Here is a 19,911-nt window from a genome sequence, read left to right on the forward strand (position 1 = left end):
TGTTGCCACCAGGGTCTGGCCACCCGACTCCCTGCCCAGGATGTTGGACCCCTGAACTACTTCAGCTGTCAGGTCAGCCAGGGAGCTAAGGCAGGAATGGGGGGAAGGAGCAAGTCAAACTGCAGGTGGCAGGAAACACCAGTCTTGCCTTCCTGGGCAGTGCATGATGGCGTCATGTTTGTGACACGGCTGCCAAACAGCCTGGAAAGTTACTAACCGACCAGACGGGTTTATTGGTAGCTCAGTGTTGGGAGCCTTAGATGAAACATTTAAAGGTCTGTGGTTCAATCCCAGGCTTTGCCATGTCTCTCGGTGCAGCAGGGCCCTCTCTGGTCCCCTGGCCATGCTCGTGCCCTGTCAATCCCCTCATCCATCCTGGCAGCAGCCCATCTTTGCTTCTAAACCTCCCTCAGAGTGGCTGCTTCAGCTTCTTTGGCTAAAGTCCCCTCCCCCTGTGCGTGTGGCTGGCAGGGATTGCTAGAGTGATCCATTTACATGTAGCTTCACTGAAACCCCCCTCATTGGTCTGCAGCCTGCACCCCAGGTCAGTCCATGTGTGTTAAAGGGCCTCAGGGAGCCCAGAGCAGAGGGAGCTGAGATTCTAGTCCCATTGATCCCCTCGATACACAGTCCCAGCCCCAAGCCTCCCCCATCCCCAATCCTGTGCCCTGACTTCTCTACCCTCCCACATCCTCACTCCTGTCCTGAGGCCCCCCCCCCACTCTCACACACTCCCCAAATCCCTGCCCTGAATCACCCACACTCCACATTTTAATTTCTTACAGGTACTGTCCTATCACAACCCCTCCCCCAACTTCCTGCCTTGAGCCTCCTCCTGCCCAAGGGGTGGTGCCCAATAGAACAGGCCCTGTAAGAAATGTGTCACTTTCACCCCTGGGAGCAGCTCAGCCATGCAAAGGGACATTAGCCCTGGAGGGCAGGGGTGGGTGTGGCAGTGACATCACAGGGCAGGTGTCCCTAGCTGGTGTATTCCAGAAGCTGAGAATGGGCGATGGGAGGGATCATGTAATAATTGTCTGTGCTGAGGATTCCCTTGGGAGAATGAACTTGGCTGCTGTCCTGAGACAGGATCCTGGGCTAGCTGGACAACTGGAATGGCCCAGTCTGGTTGCTTTGATGTTCTGTTTGGTTTCTGTTCTTGTCCCTCTGGGCAAGGGAGAATGGACCCTCCCCCAATCCTGAAGTGGACAGAAAATGGCCTGTGAAAGGCTAGGGGCTTGGTTTATGTGTCCCTGCTGGTCTAGTGGTTAGGATCCAGCACTCTCACTGCTGTGGCCTGGGTTCCATTCCCAGTCAGGGAAACCAGCCTGAACTTTCACATAACAACTGCCTAGTCATTTTTCTCACCTCATTAACACATGTTACAGCAGCTGTGACCCAAGAGGTTACTTCAGGCTCCTTTCCCCCCCTCTCCCTCACTGCTAAGACAACACTTGCCATTTTCAGAAGGCCCCTCCCCCCTCCTGCATGGGCAGCGCTACAGGAAGCTCCATGGCACACTCAGCACTAGCCCAGTGGGGCTGGGTGGGCTAAGCGCTGGGGGCTGGCGGAGGATGGAGTCGTGGTTCGCATGGCAGCCGGCCAAGCAGTTAGGCTGGGTTTGTGGATGTTCTTTATTGCTGCCCTGTCTCTGTTCTCTGACTCACCCCTTTCCCGTCCCCTGGCCCTGCCCGGCTCTGACTCCTGCCTGGCTGCCTCCCACATGGGCTGAGCTCAGGGGCTGGGCTGGTGACCTGCTCCACCGACACCTCCCGTCAGTCTGCTCTGTCACTCAGTGCATCCCAGGGAGCTGAGCGATTGTGTCCTTGAGTGGCATTCTCAGCCAGCCAATCAGCTTTGTGAGGAGGATCATGGAGGTGGGGCAAAGAGCTCTCTTGTTAGGCCAGCAAGGAAGCAGCCAAGGCCCCACCCCCAGGGATCCAGCTGGAGACCATGTGGAGGGAGCTGCTGCCTCTCCCCTGTGTATCAGGCACTTTCCCAGTGGGGCAACTCTGTCTCCATCACTTCTCTCACTGCAAGGCAATGGGAGGCTGAGTCCCAGCAGCCTCCTGCCCTGGCCTGACTGTCTTTTGGGGAGACAAAGTAGGAAGAGGGAGGGGGCCAATGGAGACAATTAGCCCCCTCGCTGGCTCTGTGTGTGAGAAGAAAAATGGGGATTTACCCCATTAGTGGAGAATGTGAGCACTGATACCACTGCCTCTCACATGCTACGTGAGCGCTCTACCACTTGAGCTAATTCCCCCACTGTACCAACAGGGCTTCTCTTGGAGACTCTTACCTTCTCCACAAGGACGTCTGTGTTCTAGGTCAGTTAGTCACGGGAAAGACGAATGCTCCAATGAGGCTCCTCCTCACACTCGTGCTTGTGACCCTCATTCCCTCTCTGGCCTCAAGGGCAGATCTCCAGAAGGAGACTCCCTGCAGCAAAGCCATGGGGGGCTCTGAGACTCCCTGCAGCAAAGTCTCTGAGGTTTCCTCTGCCCTGCAGCCTATCCCACCTGGCCATTGTCATGGACTCTCTGTGAGGTCATCACCTCCCAACCTCCTTTAGCCAATGAGATGAAGTGCTGTGAAAGGCCCCTATGATGTCACTGCCACACCCACCCCTGCCCTCCAGGGCTAATGCCCTGCCCCAGGCAGCCCCTTTGCATGGCTGAGCTGCTCCCAGGGGTGAAAGTGACACATTTCTTACAGGAACTGTTCTATTGGGCAGCATCCCTTGGGCCAGGGGAGGTTAAAGGCAGAAACAAGGGGGGTTTCAGTAAAGCTACATATGAATGGATCCATCTAGCAACCCCTGCCAGCCACACACACAGGGGGAGGTTTTTGTGGAAGCACAACATGCAGTGCAGACATATTGGGAGAGAAGTGGGGAAACCAGGCACATGAGGTGCCAAAGTAGCTCAGTGGGGAGAGCGTTAGACTGAAGATCTAAAGGTCCTTGGTTCAATCCAAGGCTTTGGCAAAAGCCTTTACTCTTAAGGCTCATCCCTTCTTTGGCTCCTCTGTGAAGAGCCCAGCTGAGTGCCCTGGAAGGGTCTTGTCTGCCCTGCTCCTCCACTTAAGAGCCAGCAAGTCCTGCCCCTCCTCTGCCAGGGAAGGATAAAGGAGCTCTCCTCAGAGCAGCATCAAGCCAGCCCTCTCAGGGGCAGGTCTCAGCAAATTGGACTCTCAGAGCACAAGGGAAGTTGAGGGTTAGTTGCTTGTCTTGTTACTTTGTCCGATTTCCTGCCTCTTTTCCTGAGCTCACCCAGAGACTGAAATGGATGGTAGCTGCTGATGGGGGGGATGGGAATGGGAAGATGGATGGACAAGAAGGACCAGGCAGAAAGAGGGCCAAGGGAGGCCTGGCTTCCTGTCCCCAACAACAGGGGAACTGATGCCCAAATTCCTGCTGCTGCAGTGGCTACCTCAAGGCATCAAGGCACCAGCTGGGGAGGGGCAGGCTGTGGAGCCCAAGCCACATGGGGAGACTCAATATGACTGGGATGCCTGGAGCGTGTGAGCCCTGCACAGAGGCTGCTGCTGGGGGCCTGCTTCAGTGGCCCAGCAGCTCAAGTTCCCCTGAACCAGCTTCTCCCCCTGGAGCCACCCCCCGGCGCTGCTGAGGCCCCTGACGTGAGGCAGTGGGACCATCAGAGGAAGGTGCCAGCCTTAGCCCTTTCTCCCAGCCTCCTCCCCCTCCCAGGGTCTTTCCCCAGCCCCTCCCCAGTTCTACATTCCCCACATAAAAACCAGAGAGTTTGTTCTTTCAACAGGGAAAAGTCCTGTTTGTGTTACCAGCAGGGGGAGGGGGAGAGGAAAGTGGGAAGAGGGTGTGTTGGGGGGGGGGATTGGTGTGTGCTGGGGGGGGGGAAGGCACAGAGGGCAAAAAATGATGAGTAACATTAGTTTGAACCAAGGGGCTTGGTTTGAAGTAATGCAGCAGCCCCAGACGCCCTTTCACTTTCAGAACAGCACATGGGTGAGAGTATGCAAATGAAGCACTTGCTATTTAAATCCCTGCTTCATGTGCAACTCTGGAGTGTCTGGAGTGTCTGCTTTGCTAGAAATAAGAGCCCAGGTGTAGACGTACCCACACAAGGGCTCAGCCACAGGAGCAAAGATTTCCACCAAGGACTGGGATTGAACCAGGGGGCCCTTAACACTTCACACTAATGTACCCCCCACAAAGCTACTTCAGCGGCTATGGGGGCTGCTCTCACATCACCACTTCTCCCTCAGGGATGCTTTACTCCCCAGCAGTGCACAAGAGATGCTGTTGCTGGTGGCCCTGCAAGGCAAGATGAGGTTTACCGGCCCCTCACACCCTAACTCGCTACTTGGCCATTTCCTGCCCCCGTCCTGTGCTGACCCAGTGGCTGACAGGGGCTGTGGCTGCTGATGGCAGGAAGAAGATGGGTGGTGAGACCCTGGCGCCAAGAGGGCCCACCCGCCTTTTTCCTGCTTGGGCCTGGCTCTCAGCATGGGGCAGGCGGGGGCGCCCTGAGAGGCTCTGCTGGCCACAGGGGTGTCTGGTTTGGTGACTTGCCTTTGTGCAGCTGCCTGCTATGGACAGGGAAGGAGAAAGAAGCCCTGGGAGGTGAAGCAGCGGGAGGGAAGCAAGGAGCAGAGTGTCAGCTGCCAGCCCAGAGTCACAGGTGCCCTCTGCCTCCTGGGACCGCCGCTCCCTGAGCCGCCAGCCCCCTGTCTCTCACCGTGTGCCCCTTGGGGAGTCCACTCGCTCTGGGCTCCGGGGGCCTCCCGCTCCCACAGGGAATGACACAGCCCTGTGCCCTCGCCCAGAGCCACGCCCAGCCTGTGTGAAACAGGAGGGTTCATTGAGCGTCTGACACAGCACAGGGACCCAGGCAGGCAGCAGGGGCTGCGGGTGAGGAGTGAGGGCACCAGAGGGGGCAGGGAAACAAGAAGCACCAAGACTCTTGCCACCAGGGTCTGGCCACCCGACTCCCTGCCCAGGCTGCTGGGCCCCCGACCACTTCAGCTGCCAGGTCAGCCCGGGAGCTAAGGCAGGAATGGGGGGGAGGAGCCAGTCAAACTGCAGGTGGCAGGAAACACCAGTCGCGCCTTCCTGGGCCGGGCACGACGGCATCATGTTAGTGACACGGCTGCCAGACATCCCGGACAGTTAATAACCAGCTAGAGGGGTTTATGGGCAGCTCAGTGTGGGGAGCCTAAGATGAAATATTTAAAGGTCCCTGGCTCAATCCCAGGCTTTGCCATGTCTCTCAGTGCAGTAGGGCCTCTCTGTTCCCCGGCCATGCTAGTGCCCTGTGACATCCCTGCATCCATCTTCGCCACAGCCCAGCACTGGAAACTCCCGTCCATCTGATTAACCCCCTTCGCTTCCTTGGCTCAAGTCCCCTCCCCCCGTGCGTGTGGCTGGCAGGGGTTTCTAGATGGATCCATTCACATGTAGCTTCACTGAAACCCCCCTCATTCGCCTGCGCCCAGGTCAGTCTGTGTCACTGGCTCAGGATTTCCTCTCCCCATCACGCTACAGAGAAAGCCCTTGTGTGTTAAAGGGCCTCAGGGAGCCCAGAGCAGAGGGAGCTGGGAATCTAGTCCCATTGATCCCCTCGATACACAGTCCCAGCCCCAAGCCTCCCCCATCCCTAATCCTGTGCCCTGACTTCTCTACCCTCCCACATCCTCACTCCTGTCCTGAGCCCCCCCCACTCTCACACACTCCCCAAATCCCTGCCCTGAATCACCCACACTCCACATTTTAATTTCTTACAGGTACTGTCCTATCACAACCCCTCCCCCAACTTCCTGCCTTGAGCCTCCTCCTGCCCAAGGGGTGGTGCCCAATAGAACAGGCCCTGTAAGAAATGTGTCACTTTCACCCCTGGGAGCAGCTCAGCCATGCAAAGGGGCTGTCTGGGGCAGGACATTAGCCCTGGAGGGCAGGGGTGGGTGTGGCAGTGACATCACAAGGGCTTTTTGCAGCCCCTCAGCTTATTGGCTAAAGGAGGCTGGGAGGTGATGACCTCACAGAGAATCCATGACAATGGCCAGGTGGGACAGGCTGCAGGGCAGGGGCCATCTCAGAGTGCCCCCCCCATGGCTTTGCTGCAGGGAGTCTCCTTGAGAGTTGTCTTTGAGGCCTTTTCGGAGCCTTCTCCTTTCCCAGGTCTAACTGACCTAGAAGGCAGACGTCCCTGTGGAGAAGGGAAGAGCCTCCAAGAAGGGTGACTCTACCATAGCAGGGGAATTAGCTCAAGTGGTAGAGCGCTTGCTTTGCATAAGAGAGGCAGTGGGATCAATGCCCACCTTCTCCAGTGTTGGGGGTAATCCCCAGTTTTCTTTTTACTTTCAAGTAGGAATAAGGGATCTTCCGGAAAAGGGTTTATTTTCCGGAAAATCACGTCCAGACTGGCGCTTTTCTCCGGCTTAACCCCAAGCCAGAAAAAAGCAGAAGCCATGTAAATGCAAATGCCGCGGGGGATATTTAAATCCTCCACGGATTTGAAATTCCGACTGGTCTCATTAGCATCCCTTTTCCAAAAACGGGTGCCAATGTAGACACAGCCCTGGCTGTGTCTAGACTGGCAAGTTTTTCCGCAAAAGCAGTTTTGCGGAAGAACTTGCCAGCTGTCTATACTGGCTACTTGAATTTCTGCAAAAGCACTGACGATCTCATGTAAGATTGTCAGTGCTTTTGTGGAAATACTATGCTGCTCCCGTTCGGGTAAAAGTCTTTTTCCCAAAAAACTTGTGCACAAAAGGGCCAATGTAGACAACAGAGATTTGTTTTCCGCAAAAATGGCAATCGGGGCTTTTATGTGGAAAAGCACATCTAGATTGGCCATGGACGCTTTTCCGCAAAAAGCGCTTTTGCAGAAAAGCATCTTGCCAATCTAGACACGCTTTTCCAAAAATGCTTTTAACGGAAAACTTTTCCATTAAAAGCATCTCCAGAAAATCGTGTCATTGTAGAAACAGCCAGTGATTTCAATAAGTTCAGCTCATAATAGAGGAGCCTCAGTGCCAGTGCTCCAGTAGCTTACAGTGAAGTCAACTCTTCAGCTCACAACTAGATACCTAATAGAATCCAAATTAGTTCTGATACTCCATAGTAGAGAGAGAAAGATACAATCAGTGCTGTTTAGGCACTCAGACAAGGACACACCACCACCAAGTACAAAATCTACCCCCAGCCTCTCAGTCATGGTGGGTGTGTCTATGCAAATTGGATGTATCTATGTAAATGAGATCAGCCCCTGAAGTCTCTTTGCACCACTCGCTACAGTTCACCACCAGATGTCAGAGTAGAGCTTACCCTGACCCTGCTTACACCAGCATCACCCTGTGCTGGGGTGGAGCAAACCCAGGGGCAGGGACGAAAATCGGACTGGGATCCTTCCAGCCAGAGGGTTCCATTCACCCGGCTGCCAGGTGTCTGGTTTTTCACTGGAGGATCCAGTTGCAAAGGGCAAGGGGCAGTGACCGGTTGGCACAAAATGTCCAGGTACCTGCAATAACCGTCAGGGGCAGGGATTCCCTCCGGCCTAGGCCGGCACCGGGCAGATGGTCAGGGGAGTCTCATCGTAACCAGGACAGAAATACGGACAGAGCGTCCCGGAGAAGGTGCCGGTGAAGGTGAAGAGATGGGACCTGTCAGTCACATTGTAAAACGAGACCTCGCCCGCCTCGTAGTCCAGGAAAACCCCCACCCGGCTGGGCCTGGCGCTCACGGGGAGGGGGGTCCAAGGGGAGGTAGAGACTGTGTATTTATCCCCACTCCTCAGCCACACGGCCCAGTATCCTTGTTTGGTTGTGAGTGTGACCTTCCCCTTCCTGCTCACAGATTCTCTGCAGACACCCAGGTCCCAGTCAGTCTTGTCTCCCACCTCCACCTCCCAGTAATGCCTCCCACCCGTGAACCCCTTGGCGCCCAGCACACAGGGACAAGGGTCAAATCTCTCCAGTGTGTCGGGCAGATCCTGGCGCGTGTCTCCGAGTCTCACATGTTTCCGATCCTCAGACAGGACGAGGTTGGGATGAGCCGTGTCTGGATCCAGTGTCACGTCCACTGGGGAGAGAGTCTCAGAGTCAGGGCCAGGGGCAGGGGCGGGTCCCTGGGGTCAGCAGGAAATTAACCTGCCCCCCGTTAATTGCTGTGCAGAGGGGTGTTATTGCCTGAGGGGAGTCAGGGCCCCTCTGCAGGTGAGGAGACAAAGAGCAGGAAAAGGGCAGGAGTAGTGGGGGAGGAGTGGCAAGCTGTCAGTGGGGGGAGGGGCAGGGTAATGCTGGGAGAGGAAAGGGGAGGGGCAGATGATGGGGCAGAGGGGGAGGGGTGGAGGGGAGGGAGCCACCATAGGGCAAATGTGGGGCAAGAGGAGCAGGCACAAGGGGACAGAGGGGTGAGGGAGGGGGCAGTCCCCTGGGGGGCTGGGTGGAGGGGCAGATGGCAAGGAGGGCAGAGGGAGGGGTGGACACCAGGGGGCAGAGGGTCACAGGTGAACAGACAGAGGGGTGTGGGGAAGGGGAGGCCCAAGGAAGGCAGAGGGGTGACGAGAAGTGGGCACCAATGTGGCAGAGATGGGGTGGGGCCTACACCACAGGACCCAAAGGGGGGCCCAGGTAGGAGACACCAGGCAGGCAGAGGGGCAAAAGGAAGAGCAGGCACCATGGAGGCAGATTCCCAGGAGTGCTGTGAGCAAGACATAAGGGCTGTGTCTAGACTGGCCAGTTTTTCCAGAAAATCAGCCGCTTTTCCGGAAAAACTTGCCAGCTGTCTACACTGGCCACTTGAATTTCCACAAAAGCACTGACGATTTCTTGTAAGATAGTCAATGTTCTTGCGTAAATACTGTGCTGCTCCCGTTCGGGCAAAAGTCCTTTTGCGCAAAAGGGCCAGTGTAGACAGCTCAGATTTGTTTTCTGCAAAAAAGCCCTGACTGCGAAAATGGCGATCGGGGCTTTTTTGCGGAAAAGCGCGTCTAGATTGGCTACGGACGCTTTTCTGCAAAAAGTGCTTTTGCGGAAAAGCGTCCTGCCAATCTAGAAGCTCTGTCCCGAAAATGCTTTTAACGGAAAACTTTTCCGTTAAAATCATTTCTGGAAAATCATGCCAGTCTAGATGCAGACAAGGAGTCGTCCCCTGCTCTCCTCTATGCTGATCAGGCCTCAGTTTGACAACGGTGTCAAGTTCTGGGCCCCACATTTCAGGAGAGGCGGAGAAATTGGAGAAGGTCCAGAGAATAGGAATAAGAATGATACAAGGTCTAGAGAACATGAGAGAGGAGGGAAGACTGGAGGAATTGGGCTTGTTTAGTTTGGAAAGGAGAAGACTGAGAGAGGACATGAGAGTGGTTTTCAAGTATCTAAAAGGGTGTCACAAGGAGGAGGGAGAAAAACTGTTCCCCTTGGCCTCTGAGGACAGGACAAGCAGCAAGGGGCTTAAACTGCAGCAAGGGAGGTTTAGGTTGGACACTAGGAAAAACTTTCTGCCTGTCCGGGTGGTGAGACACTGGAATAAGTTGCCTGTGGGGTTGTGGAGTCTCCATCCCTGGAGATATTGAAGAGCGGGTTGGACACACACCTGTCAGGGATGGTCTGGATGGTGCTTGGTCTTGCCGTGAGGGCAGGGGATTGGACTCAATGACTCTCGAGGTCCCTGCCAGTTCTGTGGTTCTGACGGAGGTGAAGGCAGAGAGGGGCCTCAGGGAGGCAGAGGAGAGGTGACCAGAGGGGCTGGTACCAGGGGCTAGAGGGGGATGAGGAGTTCAGGGTCAGGGGAGAACTAAGGGGAAGGTGGAGGGAGTGTGAGGGGAGAGGGAAAGCAGCAGGGGTGAGGGTGGGGAGGGGAAAGGGGTTTGTGCTGAAGAGAGGGGGGCAGGGCAGAATGAGAAAAGGAAAGACACCAAGGGGCAGAGTGGGGGAGAGACAAATGCCGGGGGACAGGGATGGGGAAGGCACCAGGGCAGATGGGGGTGGTGGTGGCAGGTTTGATCCTCAGTGGGTGGGAAGGGAAGGGTGGGTGCCAGGGGGCTAGAGAGGCACCGGGGAAGGGGTTAAAGGCAGGGGGCAGAGGAGGAGCAGATGGGCATTTGCGCAAGAGGGCTTTTGCTCGAACGGGAGCAGCACAGTATTTCCGCAAGAACACTGACAATCTTACAAGAGATCATCAGTGTTTCTGCAGAAATTCAAGTGGCCAGTGTAGACAGCTGGCAAGTTGCCAGTCTAGACGCAGCCAGCTTGTATTGCCAGGGACACGCCTGCCCTGCCTGAGGGCCCAGCCCACAGAGCTGGGCTGCCCGGGATCCGTTCTTCCTGGGGCTAGGCACAAACCACGGAGGTGCAATGTGGAGTCATGAAATGCTGGGACCTGAGGCCGGCTGCGGCAGCTGGCACCCCAGGTGGAAGGCGCAATCGGCGCCCCCGCCTGCAAGGCCATGACGTAATCATGGGGCGCCCTAGGCAACTGCCTTGTTTGCCTAGGCTCACGGGCCACCCCTGATCCTATAGACTAATATTTTCTTTTGCTGGTTTCTCAGGTGCTACAGGAGCACTCGTTTTTTTATTTTTTTTAAGGTACAGACTAACATGGTCCCCTCTGAGACCTCTGGGCCTGGCAGTTCCCAGCCCTGGCACCTCTGGGCCCTGAACATAACTTAGTAAAGTAAAAAATGTGCCCCACTTGGCACCTCTTCCATACTACGTTAAGCACTGGCCGCTCCCAGTGGCTGGGGAGCAGGGGTGGAGCTGCCGGGTGCTGGTGAGAAGAGGGCGGGTGGCCCAGGGTTTGCTAGCCCACAGGCCCAGTTTAAATGTTTAGAATGAATGTTTATGAAACACCAGCCATATTGGACCGAGGGGACCCTGCCAGGAAGCAGTTTCCGGTCCCAGGCCAAGGGTGGATGAGCAGGATTCAGGTGGGAAGCGTCTCCCGGCCTTAGCTCTGGAGTCACAATCTGACTCCATTACACCCCCCAGCCACTCCCCGGGCTCCAGCTTTGCCAGCAGGGTGTGTGAGGCCCCCTGGCTCCCAGCCCCTGCCTCTGGGGTCCCTGCAAAGGGGTGGGCCCAAGGATCTGGGGGTTACTGCTCTGCCAAGGGCCGGGCCATCTCCCAGGCCTACAGCAATGGCACAGCGCGGAGGGTGGGGGGGGGGGGGCTGCAGAGAGCCAGTCTCTCCTGAGAGCGGGAGCTGGAGTCACCGACACCAGAGCAAGGCCAGTTACCTGCGAATTTTCGGGCTCGCCTAAATCCTGGAACAAGCAGAGAGAGAGAGAGAGGTGAGAATTCCCACCACAGAGCTCCCGCCCCCCCCCCCCCTGCTCCACCCACAGAGCGGGAGCAGGGATGTCCGGGCCCCTCCTACCACCGTGGGCTCTGCCCCAGCTCCCCACTGCCTCCGACATCCCTCGGCTGCTCTGTCCCACCCCTCCCGCCTGGGCTTTCCCCTGCGCCAATCTCCTCGCGCCCGCCCAGGCTCTCAACAGCTGCCATGCCTGGCCCTAGGGCAGCGCCCTGGGATCCTCACCTCTCTCCACAGCCAGCGCCCCTGGAAGGGAAGAGAAAAACCCGTCACTGGGGGGGGCAGTGCCCAGGGCTCACAGCCCAGCTCTGCCCCATGCTGCCAGATGTGCCCTGGGAAATCAGGCCCGGGAACCAGTTTCTCAGGTGTTTCTCCCCTCAGCCATGCAGAGAGGCCCCTGGGATTTCACCCGCGCCCGCACAGGGGAGGTGCCCAACTCCTATGGGCTCTAGTGGAAGTTAGGGGCCCAGCTGCTCAGGGGCTTCTGAAAGTCCCGCCAGACACCTGTGTGACTCACCGGGCACCTGCCCAGCTCTGAGTGTCTGGCCCAAGGGGTTCAGACACCGGGCCCAGGCGTGCGGCTGGCATCAGACAGGGAGGCGTCATGAACATCCAGGAAGCTGGGACTCGGGCCCTGAGTCTGTGACAACATCTCCCACAGCAACCAGCTCCCCTTGCCCCTCGGCCTGTGCAGGCTGGGCTGGGGGACCCTCTGCTTGGCAGCAGGAGGGGGCGGCCCCGGGTACTGGGGCAGTGGGAGAGGCACTTTCACTCCTCGCGCCTCCTCTCCACCATCCACATCCTGCTGGGATCCTGCCGTTTTTCACAGAGCACCCCCCAACCCTGGCCTGGGCTCAGGAACCCACCAGCCCTCCAGGAGCAGACCCTGGGATCTCAGGGACCCAGCCGGGCCTTTCCACACCCCTCCCCACACCCCCATACAGTGAGAGAGGAGCCCCCAGCAGCGCCGCCCCGTACCCAGAAATCCCGTCACGGCCCCCTGGAGACTGTTCTCTCCTGGGAAGTCCCGGATTCTCCGCTCCAGCTCCGGGCACTTGGGCGCCGGATGCGGTGACATCACCTCCTCACCCCTGCAGACATATGAGGATGTTATTGGCCTCCTGCCTCAGCCCATCAAAGCCAGACAGGGTTGCCAGGTGTCCAGTTTTGAACTGGACAGTCCAGTATTTGAGCTTTTTCTTTGGGAAACAAATTGAGAAAATACCAGACACATCAATGTCTGGTATTTTCTAATTAAGTAAGTTTTCTTATTTTCATGAGTATCAGTACGTAGTTGTGTACTCATACAGCATGAGCATGCCCACCAGCCAGGCAGTACACAACTACACGGGTGAGGGGGGGGAAGAGCAGGGCTGGGACAATGCATGGGACAGGCAGTGCCCCGGGATCTGCGTGCACCCAGGCTAGCCCCACTCCCCGCGACCTGCTTCCAATTAGCTGGTTCCCCCCTCCTCCCTGATTTCTCCTGGTCAGCCCCACTTCCCATGACCCCCTCCTGACCAGCCCTGCTCCCCACCTGCCGGTTCCCCGCCCCCCCCCCAATCTCTCCTGCCAGCCCCGCTCCTCTTGTGGCTGGTTCCCCTCCCCCATCTGAGATCAAGCGTGTCTGGTATTTTTGTCAAAACCATCAGGCAACCCTAAAGTCATTCAGGGGAGCGGGTGGGAGCTGGGCCCCGGGACCAAGTGACCTCGGCTGCCCAGGGAGTTTCCTGCCGGTACAACCTGCTGGGCCCAGCCTGGGGCCTCTCTCCAGCCAGGGGGAAAACAGCCTGGGCAGCACCCAGTCCGGCTCCCGCACACCCATTGGGGCCTGGCTGGGCTGCTCCCAGGGCTGAGAGGGGCCCGTTCTCCAGGCCCAGCTGCTCCTCAGCTTCTCCGCTCAGCCCCCAGGGGCCTCGTCACTCGCCGGAGGGTGGGGGCTCTGGGACAGGGACACTGCCTCCCTAGGGCCTTGCCTGGGACACTCGGCTCTTTCCCCATGGGCCAGGCCAAAGCTTGGCCCTTGGGGTGACCAGCCTCAGCCCTATTAATATTCCCCTGAGACAGCCCAGTCCCACGGAGGCTTCCCCATCCCAGGCTGTGGGGCAGTCTCTTCCCAGGGTGGCTCACACCCGCACAGCAGCAGAGGCCCCAGGGTGGTGGGTATGGAGGGGGCAGGGTTCAGAGGGTGAGACAGGCCCATGGTGGGGGGCTGGAGCTGGATTCACTGCTGGGCTCTGAGCCTGCTCCAAGCATGATGGGGGGTGAGGGGCAGATGGAGCCTGGACCTACCTGCGTACAGTGCTTCTCTCACCCTAGAGGGGAAGGAAACAGAGCAGAGTCAGTGCCCATGGCCCAGCCCAGCCCCTTGCCCCAGAGGAACCACACTGCTCCCCTGCCCCACAGGCTGCTCCCCCAGGTGAGAGACCCACTGAAGGGCTGTGCTAGGGGGAGCCAAGCCCTTTTCACCAGCTGCTTTGTGTGGGAAGGGGGGAGCGGGCAGCTTTTCACCAGCCTTCCCAATGGGCCAAACTCTCTCTCTGCAGCCCTGGGGCCCTGGCCCTGCAGCCACCCCGGGCCCTGCTTCCTGCGCTGAGTTACCCTGTGAGCCCCCAGTGACTCAGGGGGTCCCCTCCCTGCACTGGGCTCCAGGCGTGTCTGACCCCCCGTCTCACCTGCAGCAATTCCAGCGCCGGCTGCCGATGCTTCTCCTCCAGCTCTGAGATCAGGGCGCTGAGCCGGGAAATCTCCTCGCCCAGGCGGGCGGCGTGTTCCTCCCTCCTCCTCCCAATCTCCTCGTCCAGCTCTCCCAGCCGGGCCAGCAGGAGGCGCTCTCGCTCCGCCAGGAACTGCCGCAGCCGCTCGCACTCCCAGCGCACCAGCTGTCGCTCCACGTCCGTCTGCCTCTGGGGGCGCAGAGCGGGCGGGGCCGGAACACGGGTGAGCGGGGCCGTGGGAAGTGGCAGGGCCTTGTCCGGGCTGCGCAGAGCGTTTCACTCCGTGTCTTTGCCCGGCCGGCTGGATCTGTCCCAGGGCTTGTCCCAGGGCAAAAGTGTCACCGAAAATCACCCCAACCCCCGTCACGGCACCAACAGACTGAGGTGCAGCCCGGGCCTTAGGAAATGGGGCCCAAACCAGCCGCTGGCATCCCCGGGGGTCAGCACAGATCTCCCCTCAGCTTGACCTGGCCACAGCTGGGCACATGCAGCACTTTGACAGGCCTCACCCCTGCCCCCCCCCCCCCCCCGGGAGAGAGGCAGAGCCAGAGGCTGCTCCCAGTCACCCTGGGGTGAACCCACTGACCCCAGTGGGAACTAACACCAGCTTGCCCCAGGAGCCTGACACCCCCTCCCCCTGTGCAAAGCAGCTGGGCAGGGCCAGGCACGGCACCTACCAGGAGCCTCTCGCTCTCCTTGGCCCAGTTGGATTCCAGGCCCCGGAGCGCGTCTCTCTCCTCCCGCAGATGCTGCAGGCGGCTCAGGATTTGCTCCTGCAAACACAGACAGCGGCACTGGGGGCTGCTTGGGGCCACTGGCTCGTGCCCAGTGAGAACAGCACCACGGAGCAGTGAGACTGGGGGAGCAGGTCCCTCCTCTCCAGCCCATGGTAACTCCCCAGCAGCGCTTCTGGGCCTGGCCCAGTTTCATGTGGCTGGGTCGTGTTCCCAGGCAGGCCCCTGGCTCTACCCAGGGCAGGTCAGACACACGCAGGGGGCTCTGTCGCTGCAGAGAAACTGCCCCTGTAACTCCCTGCCCTGCAGAGCCTGGTCCCTACCTTATATTCCTGGGCAGCCTCCTCGATGGGCACTGCCGTGTGTGTGCGGTGCTCCCGGGACTCTCTGCAGATCACGCAGATGGGAGCTTGATCCTCCTGGCAGAAGAGCTTCAGGGCCTCCTGATGCCTCTCGCACCCTGGCTGCCCCTCGGGCGCTGGCCCCACCGGGAGCCGCAGGCGTTTCACCAGATCCACCAGGTTGCCCAGCTGGTAGTTGGGGTGCAGGTGTCTCTGTGGGATGGTCTCTCTGCACTGGGGGCAGGAGAAGTTGGGGTCTGACTCTCCCCAGTACTGGCTGAGGCAGGCCCGGCAGAAGTTGTGCCCACACTTGATAGACACTGGGTCTGTGAAATACTCCAGGCAGATGGGACAGGTTACCTCATCCTGGAAACTCCCGGCCAGGTCCCCAGCAGCCATGGCCCCTCCGCAACCCTGCCCTGCAGGTTAGTTTCGCTTTCTGAGGGTAAGGAAGCAGTGTAGCCTGTTCAAGCTTTTTTTTTTTTTTTAAAGCAGGTTGTACAACTGAGAGCCAATCACACTTGCTGGACTGAAATGAAGAAAGAAAAAGAAAAAAAAAAGAAAAAAAACCCCAGAGAAGTCAGAGCCCCAGAAATGCCCCAGACAAGCACCAAGCTACCTAAGAAAACTCCCAGGCAGTTACAGACACACAGAATCTTGCCTGTTTAAAAGGCTCAGGGGGAGCCGTGTTAGTCTGTAACTAAAAGAAACTTAAAAAACGAGTTTTCATGGGGACCGCCCACTGCTCTGTGTTTGTTGTCTGAGGCAGTGGGTTGTGCCATGGAAGCTCATGATACTCTCCAGATTTTTTGCTAGTCTCTCAGGCTATGTCTAGACTGCAGGCTTCTTTCGAAAGATGCTCTTTCGAAAGTATCTTTCGAAAGAGCATCTTTCGAAAGATCGCGCCTAGACTGCAGGCGGATCTTTCGATAGAGGAAATCCGCTTTTTCGAAAGAGAGCACCCAGCGAGTCTGGATGCTCTCTTTCGAAGACGGCCTCTTTACATTGAAGAACGCCTTCCTTTGAAAGAGGAACTTTCGAAGGAAAGCGTTCTTCCTCTTGAAACGAGGTTTACCGCCATCGAAAGAAAAGCCGCGTTCTTTCGAAATAATTTCGAAAAAACGCGGCTTGAGTCTGGACGCAGGGGAAGTTTTTTCGGGAAAAAATGACTGTGTTCCTTACAGTAAGCTGGGACTGGGGAGGGACTCTGGCGTGTCTATGCAAATCGCTTGCTCCTGCTGTGCTTAGGTGTGTTAAATCTCCACCGGATGCAGTGGGGTTTTGCTCAGTGTCATCAAGGGACCCTGTGGCCATTGTCAGTTACTGAGAGAAAATCCTCTCAGGTTTGGGGGTTTTCCTCACAGGTTTAATTGCAGCATCGTCCCCTTTCAGGAGAGAAGCTATTGCCCTGAGTCATGCTCCTCATTAGGGGGGCTAAAGGGTGGAAGGATTACCCCTCCCATTTATCCCTCATGTTTTACAATCAAACTCTGTTCCTCTTTGCACCCAATAAAAGTAACATGCTGCTGAGGCATGTGACTCACCCCGTCATTAATAATTGTCAGAGCCTGGACTCATTTGGGGACCAGTGTCCCCCAGCTACTAAGTCAGGGCTGGCCACCCCCAACAGGCTGTTTTACTGTCCCAGATGAGGTGGAGAATGGCAGTGATAAGGGCCACCACCACCCCAGGAGGCTGGTTTCTGTTTCATTGCCCCATTTCCCAGGGCAGGACCCAGAGTGCTTGCCCCAATCCCTCACGTTCCCCTCCCCTCAAGCCCCACAAGCTTAGGACCAATGATCCCAAGAGCGTGGGTGGCTGCCCCAGGCGAACTGTGTCTGTGCCAGCGACAGGACACAACTGGGTCACTGGGGTCCAGGGCAGAGCCACCCCCCCCCCCCCCACTGAGACTCAGCCCCACTCTGCCCCTCCCAGCTGCTGTTCCCCCAACTGCCCTGGAGTCTTCTGGCTCCATCCCCCCACCCTGCCCCTGTAACTATGTCCCCCCCCCCCCCAGGGCGCCTGCCTGGGTCAGAGGCTGGGCCAGGCATGGGGGGGGGGGGGGATTTGGCTTCCCAGGGATTCACTCCGTTTTGATCCGACTCCCGCCCCCCGCGTTCGCCCTTTTCTGTCCGCGCCCCCCCCCCCCGCCTTGCCGGTCCTCAGAGTCGCTCTGTCCCCCCCCCCTTCTGACACGGACTGTGACCCGCTTTGGGGGCCCCCACGTCAGACCAAGGGCAGCTGCTGCCTGGCCCCAGAGCCCGCACTTCGCCCCCCCCCCCCCCATTACTAAGGGCAGAAACCCCCTGGGGGCGGGGCCGCTCAGTGTCTCTGCCGCCGCAGCAGCAGAAGCAGCAGCAGAGGGGGGCGGGGAGGACACAACCCCCCCCGCTCCGCTCTGCTCTCCCGCCCGGGGCTCAGCGCAGGGAAAGGCCCCGTCGGGCCGAACACGCAGCAGCACAAGCCCCGCCCCCGGCAGCCCCTCTAGCCCCGCCCCGTCCCCGGCACGTGGGGACCCGCCTCCTTGTTGTGACACGCGGTGCCCGGCCCCGCCCCCAGCTGCTGATGCAGCTGCCCGACCTGGGGCGTCCAACCCCGCGGGGTGGGGGCGCGGCCAGGCAGCTCCCGGTCTGAGCGAAGCCCCGGCGCTGATCCGGGAGCGGAGTCACTGATGCGCTGCGCACGCGCGGTATGACCCCGCCCACCCCCTTCCTCAGCGCCCCGGCCGGGTTTTCAACGCGTCTCCCCCCGCCCGTCGCTCCCTGCCCCTGCCCAGGCCCCGCTGCGATTGGCCCCTGGGCGGAGTCCGCAGCAGCGTCTGACTCCGCGCGCGGGTAGAGAGGCGGCCGCCACTGCGCATGCGCCGCGCCCTGCCCGGGGCGAGTTCTGGGGGAGCCGTTGGAGCCGTTACTCGCCGCGCTGCTGCGTCCGCTTCGGGCGGGACCGGGACGAGCGCGGGGCGGGGGACATGGACCCAAATCTCTGGTGGGGGCGGCGGCTCCTTGTCACGGGGGGGCTGCCCGGCCCGGCCCGGCGTGTTGGGGACAAGGGCTCCACCTTCTGCGGGGGGGAAACGCTCCTGCCGGGCGGGGCGCGGGGCCAATGGCCGGGCCCCCCCGTGTAGCGATGTGAAGGGGCGGGGGCCCGCACGGGGAGCAAATGCTGATGGGGTGTCAATAGACGAGTCAGTGACCCCCCCTTCTGTCAGGCGAGGCAGGGCTCACAGCGAGGGGGTGGTTTGGTGAGGGGGGAGGGGCAATAACTGCAGCATCCCTGTACCTGCAAGGGGGGGCTGGGGGGGGGCAGGGGAGAGGTTTAAGGCCAGAGACTTTGCATCTTTTGAGAGGTGCTGCTGCCAATCAGGCGACTAAGCCTTAACGTTTGGAGTCCCAGCGCCTGCTGCCAGGCATTGTGGTCTCACTCGCTAGTGACCTGTTCCCCCTCGCTCCCTGCCCCTGTGAAGACTCAGATTGGTAGCGAGGGCACAGAAATGCTCATTTTCATGCCATTGTGAAAAGTTAACTCGAGTTACTGAAAACAATGTTTCAATCCAGCAGCGCTGCTGCCCACACTTACATACATCAGTGAATTTTGCCTGGCCTGGCTGTCCCTGCACAGCCACAGATAATGCCCCGAGGGTTCCTCCTGAGCTGGGTGGAGTGAGGAGGGAAGGACACACCAGCAAAGGTGTCCCACAGGTACATGGGCCCAACATCCTACAGGCTGGAATATTCCCAGGGGTTGCTCCCAGACCAGGCCTGGGAGGCGTATGTGCTGCTGCTGCAACCCAGAGCTGCCCAGGCTGAACTGGCAGCCTGACCCCACTGCTTCATGCAGCTGCTCTTTGGCCATGGCTGGGGCTGTGCTTGGGCTGCCCGGAATGGGGTTTCTGCTTTACCCTTCACTTAGTTGGGGGATGGGTTTGTTGTTTTCTTTCCGCAGTGCGTGATTGGTTCCCAGGTGGGCCTGCTGCTCCAAACTGCTGGGACAGCCCCATGCTGCACCTGTGCTGATTTGACTTTTGGGCCTTATGGTTACTGCGGGCCTCATTCTCACTCCTGCTCCACCCCCACATATTTGTGGGACCAGGCTCAGTACTGGGGCAACCTTGTTGTGACATGGCAGCTAAATCAAACTCCGTAAGATCAATTATGCCCATTCATCCCCAGCTGGACTTGGGTTTTGTTCTTCTGCACAGCACAGCCAATGGAGACCAAGGACCTGCCAATGAGCATCCAGATCCCACCCTTGTTGAATTGTCAGAAATAGAAACCAGACACACAGTGGGTCTGAGTTGGTTCCAGCTGAGGGCTGGGTTTGCCTGGTTTATGTGCATTGGCCCAGGAAGGTATTAAGGCAAGGCTACTCAACACATGGCCTGTGGGCCACATGCAGCGTGTGGCCCATTTTTATGCATCCCGACATGCCTTGAGCTGCTTCCTGGGCTGCCTGCCTGCCTCATTACTGTGGGCTCTAGCAGTAGCACCTCCCCAAGCTACTGGCCGGCAGGCAGGAGGGCAGCAAGAGGTGGCAGCAGAGCATGCCTGCTACATCAGCCACAGCAAGAGCACCTCTCCATGCGCTGCATGGTGCTGCACTGAGCCAGATCACAATGGTACATGCACAGGTGTTGCCGGGGGTGGCAAGAGGCAGCTTGGGAACCGGGCAGTGAGGCCAGGGTGAGAAAGGTCTGGGTAGGGTTACTGTACATCCAGTTTTTCCTGCACGTCCTTGTTTTCACATGTTAAATCGCCATCTGGATAGACTTTTTAAAAGGCAAAACATATCTGGGATTTTTTGCCTTGCAAAGGGGATTGGGGAGGGGCGAT

At 58.6% G+C, this 19,911-nt stretch overlaps 1 long non-coding RNA gene, 2 other non-coding genes and 1 pseudogene across 4 annotated transcripts; 2 read left to right on the plus strand and 2 right to left on the minus strand.

Moving 5' to 3' along the window:
* Nucleotides 1–1,250: 1,250 nt before the first annotated feature.
* TRNAE-CUC (transfer RNA glutamic acid (anticodon CUC)) lies at nt 1,251–1,322 on the plus strand. The gene has a single exon. It is a non-coding gene; the product is annotated as a tRNA-Glu (tRNA).
* Nucleotides 1,323–2,913: 1,591 nt separating this feature from the next.
* Nucleotides 2,914–2,986, plus strand: TRNAF-GAA (transfer RNA phenylalanine (anticodon GAA)). Its single transcript has one exon. It is a non-coding gene; the product is annotated as a tRNA-Phe (tRNA).
* Nucleotides 2,987–6,565: 3,579 nt separating this feature from the next.
* Nucleotides 6,566–16,913, minus strand: LOC149522417 (zinc finger protein RFP-like; annotated as a pseudogene). The gene is made up of 4 exons (XR_016347268.1): nt 16,627–16,913; nt 15,044–15,611; nt 11,214–11,240; nt 6,566–8,105 (listed from the first exon to the last, which is right to left on the minus strand). The product of XR_016347268.1 is annotated as a zinc finger protein RFP-like (transcript).
* On the minus strand, nt 11,515–13,607 carry LOC149522418 (uncharacterized). Its single transcript, XR_016347389.1, has 3 exons — nt 13,583–13,607; nt 12,269–12,381; nt 11,515–11,536 (listed from the first exon to the last, which is right to left on the minus strand). It is a non-coding gene; the product is annotated as an uncharacterized LOC149522418 (long non-coding RNA).
* Nucleotides 16,914–19,911: the final 2,998 nt, after the last annotated feature.

This window comes from Pelodiscus sinensis, chromosome 19 (assembly GCF_052426305.1).
Source record: "Pelodiscus sinensis isolate ZL-2025 chromosome 19, ASM5242630v1, whole genome shotgun sequence".
Lineage (NCBI taxonomy): Eukaryota > Metazoa > Chordata > Testudines > Trionychidae > Pelodiscus > Pelodiscus sinensis.